Raw genomic sequence first — 4721 nt, forward strand, 5'->3', positions numbered from 1 at the left:
TCTCTCTCTCTCTCTCTCTCTCTCTCTCTCTCTCTCTCTCTCTCTCTCTCTCTCTCTCTCTCTCTCTCTCTCTCTCTCTCTCTCTCTCCCTCTCCCTCTCCCTCTCCCTCTCCCTCTCCTCTCCCTCTCTCTCTCTCTCTCTCTCTCTCTCTCTCTCACTCTCTCTCTCTCTCTCTCTCTCTCTCTCTCTCTCTCTCTCTCTCTCTCTCTCTGCCCTCCGACTTTATTTCTTTCGCATTTCCCTTCCTCCATCCTTTCTTTTCCCTCCTCGCCCTTATTCCCTCTCTCTCTCTCACTCATTCTCCCCATTTCTCCCCCTCTATAGGCAGCTTCCCTCTAACCCCAACCCTTTCCCCCCTTCCTCCTCCCCCCTCCCTCTTCCCCCCTCCCCCTCCCCCCCCCCCCCCCCCTCCCCCCTCCCCCCTCCGCTCTTCCCTCAAAGGCCTTTGCGTTGAACATGTATTATTGATGTAGTTAACGGCGGTGTCCACTTGCGGCTGGGGTGAAGGAGGGAATAGGGGTAGGGGAATAAAGGGAAGGGAGCGGTGAAGGGGAGAGGGAAAGGGAGAAGAGTAGAATGAAGGAAAGGGGTGAAGGGAAGGAAGGGTCAGAGGGAAAGGAGGAGGGGGAGAAGGGGAAAGGAGGAAGGGGGAGAGGAGACGAGGGAGGAGAGAAAGAATTGCGAAAAAGAAGAAAAAGGGAGGTGGGAAACAAGTGAAAAGTGGTGAAAGTAGGACTCTTTATCTTGAAGATGAAGGGGAATGAGAAATGAGGAGAGGAAGAATGGCAATGGGAGAGAGAAGTAATGGAAACGGAATAAAGAGAATGAGAATGTGAACGACGACGGTTAGGAAGAAGTAACAGAAGAGGAATAAAGAGAATGAGATTAGCGATGGTTAGGAGAAATAAAAAATAGAAGAGGAATAATGAAAGAAAAGCGATGATCAGGAGGAAGAGTAATTCGAAGTGACTGATCGCAGAGCCGCCGAGGAGCGAGCCAGAGGGCGAAGAGAGTGAGAAAGAGGAGCGAAGGCGGTGCGTGTGCCCTTGAGCCGCGAGACCCATGATGGTATATCCACTTACGCGGGTCCCCTGGGCGGCCGTCACGTCAGCCCGCCTCACCTGGCCCGGCCATCACGTTAGGCGGACTGACCTCTCTCGCCTGCTTGCCGGCCTGACCTCCTGCTGCCTGGGCTTTCGTCGCTCGCTCCGTGCTTTCTTCCGTTCAGGTGTTTTCTCCTTGCCTCTCTCCTCCTCTCCTTGCTTTCTTCGTTCCGACCTTTCTTTCTGCCTGTTTGCCTCCCTTCCCTCCTCGTTTGCTTGCCCTCTTCCCTTTGTACTTGGTATTTTTCTTTCATTTTATGCATTGGTTGATTGAATTCGACCTTCTCGTCATTCAATACTTTTCATTTACTCCCTCCTTCACTCTCTCCCTTCCTTCCTCCTTCCATCCAGTCCTCCCTCCATCCCTTCCTTCCTGTCTCCATTTCTCCCTTCCTTCCTTCCTTTCTTCCTCCTCCTTCCTCCTCCTTCCTCCTCCTTTCTCCTCCTTTCTCCTCCTTCCTCCCATCCTGTTTATCTTCCTTCATGCCTTCTATATCTCGGCTTCATTATGGAGTTTTGGCAAGCTGTTATTTCTGTTTTTTACGCTTGTCTTTTCAATTTCTTTTCGCGTATATTCATGGAGTTTATTGATCCATGTGGCCGGACCATTTACTAAAGGTTTAACGGACTCCGAAAACGAAAGAAAATGGGACATACCCGTTGAAGGGGAAACGTTTAAAAAAACACAGGCAGGTCACCGAGTTTGTTATAATCGATGCGTACTCTTGAGTTATGACGGATGCGTGACTTGGAATGTAAATCAATCAGAAAAAAAAACAGGTTCACAAGGGCAGAGATAGCCAGGGAAAGGTCGGTTCTGGGAATAACTGAGAGGAGGCAAATCGGTCACCAGTTGCGTAAGGATGGGATGTGCGGATAGTGCGAATCCCACTATTCGCACAAACAAGTCATAAACACGTTCCGAAACGCTTGAGAGCTCGGAGAGGGAAGCGTAGATTTGTGTCGGTAATTGCACCGACACGCGTAATATTTATTGCTTCTGTAATTATACGTCTTTTTTTTAAGTAATTACCTGGGCGCAACCGCGGAAGGATTTTTAAATGTTTAAATTCTTCCGCGTAAACTTTGCCTCGTTGTTTTTCTGTCTCTGTCGGACGTCGCCATCATGGGACTGACTCGGCGTTCGTCTGTTGATTTTCGGGAAATTGTTTCCGATCAGCATTTCCAGCTGGTTCGTCCACTTGGGCTCGGAGGGAGCGATGGGCGTCCGGGTGCATGGTGGGGCTGAGGTGATGGGGTCTGAAAAGATAGTATGAGGGTGAGGGAGAGGGAGAGAGGGGAGAGGGAGGGAGAGGGAGAGGGAGAGGGTGAGGGTGAGAGAGAGAGAGAGGGTGAGAGAGAGAGAGAGAAAGGCACAGAATAAGTTTTCCACTCCTTGTGCCGGCATGGTTATTTATCCTGTTAATATTTGACTCTTAGAACAAATAACGTTAAGTAAACAAAGCAAGCGGGGAGCACCTTCTTCGCCTCTCGACCCCCCCTTCCCTCCCCCTGCCCTTACCCCTGCCCTTACCCCTGCCCTTACCTCTCCCTTTCCCTCTCTTCCCACCCCTTTTCTACCTCCTCTCACCTCTCCCACACTTTCTCTTCCTCATCTGGTTCTCTCTTTTCTCTCTCTGTCTCCGTGATTTTTTATTTTTTTTATTCATTGTTTTCTGGTTTTGTTTCTGCGTTCTGTTATCGTCCATACTTCGCATCATCGTCGTCATCATCATCGCCATCTACCACCTCATATTCCTCATACCTCACCTCATATTCCTTATCCAGAATGTCGACCCGCGTGATGTGGCAGCCTTCGTCCGTATCGTCGCGAACAACGGCTTCTGCGCATGCGTGGCCGTGGCACCGTCGCATCGCAGCAAAATTTCGGAGTGGATTTGGCATGAGGATGGCGGGGGGATGGGGATGGGGAAAGGGAAGGGGAAGGGGAAGGGGAAGGGGAAGGGGAAGGGGAAAGGGAAGGGGAAAGAGGAGGGGAGGGGGGAGGGGGATAATCCGCGCGAATGTGGAAAGGACACTCGTAACGGGCAGCCATCTTGGGGCTAGCTGGTGATGACGTGTGAGTGTGTGATGACGTCTTGACATTACCGTGTATATGTTGCAGGTACTCACGCACGCACGCATACCACACCGCGCATATTTAATAGAGGGAGGACAAGCAAGCCATTAGGCCGCGCATGACGCATGACGCATGACACCAATGTCATGACAATCGGGAAGGCATTTAGCCCTTGCATAATGCCATGTCAAGTCATGTGACAAGATTCAAACACTGACGCGACAACAACATTGGACATAACGATTTAGCTTCGCTGCATAATGCAAGAAAAATAAAATAAAATGTAAAAAAAAGATGAAGTTAATAGTAATAACAAAAGCTCGGTCAGTGATTTATTGTTTAATGATCTGTTTAATACAGGTACGGGCGTGTGGGCTCCTGCCTCGTCAATGATGCATGAATTGACGCAAATTCAGCGCCGGTGATTTATTCGCACGCGGGAATGATTTATTGAGTGGGTGGGGCGGGGCGGCGCTCGCCACTCCACCTCCGCCCGATTTATGGGCGTCGCGTCTTGATTGCGCCCGCGGTACTTGCAGGAGACGCAGCAGAAGGGGGGGGGGGGGCGGGTTGAGAGGATGTGGGAGAGGGCGAAAGGGGTGGAGGTAGAGACGCTGGGGGAGGTGGTTGGTGGAGGAACGAAGGGGGTTGGGGGTTAGTGGTGGAGTTGGGGTTGGCGGAGGAGAGGAGTGAGAGGGGGGAAAGTAAAACCAGGAGGAAATGGTGGGGAAGACAAATAATGTTTAGAAAATGGAGGAGGAGGAGGAGGAGGAGGAGGAGGAGGAGGAGGAGGAGGAGGAGGAGGAGGAGGAGGAGGAGGAGGAGGAGGAGGAGGAGGAGGAGAAGAAAAAAACGACGGCGGAAGCAAGAGCAGAATCAAGCGAACAAAACCTAGCCCAGAAGATGGCGATGATGGGTGGGGGGTGGCGGGTGGGGGGTGGCGGGTGGGGATGAGTGCCCGGTGTCCTACAGGAGGCGAAGGCGATTGATAAGACGCCGTGACGTGACTCCCCAACCCGACCCGACCCGACCCGATCGCCTGGAAGATTGGGCGCTGACTCCGCCGCCCGTTTTTGGTTTTTTCGGTGTCTGTTTTGTTTTGTGTTTTTTTCTCGGTAGTTATTAGCTGGAGTCTGATGTAGTTGTCACTGAGATTTATGTTGTTGTTTGTTATTTCGTCGTCATCGTTTATCATGCTATTGTTGGACTTGTGATTTGTGTTATTGTTTATTTCTTTCTCGCCGTCGTTTGTCAGTATCTCGCCCGTTTTTATTTTTGTTGTTGATACTGTTACCGTTTATTTATTTATTTACTGGCATCCACTTTATTGTCGGTTTCCGTGTCGCATTTCGCTCGAGTGCCTCGGTCGGGTTTCTTGTGCTTCGTGTCCACAGTCGTCTGGCGCTGAGTGATCGCCCTCGAGCTCCACCCTCTTTCGTACATTTTGCCACATGAACCATCAATTATCCAGTCATTTATTCCCCCCTCCCCTTCCTCCTCTTCTGTCCCCGTCCTACTTCCCCCCCAACTACTCGTT

Source organism: Penaeus chinensis, chromosome 39 (genome assembly GCF_019202785.1).
Source record: "Penaeus chinensis breed Huanghai No. 1 chromosome 39, ASM1920278v2, whole genome shotgun sequence".
Classification (NCBI taxonomy): Eukaryota; Metazoa; Arthropoda; class Malacostraca; order Decapoda; family Penaeidae; genus Penaeus; species Penaeus chinensis.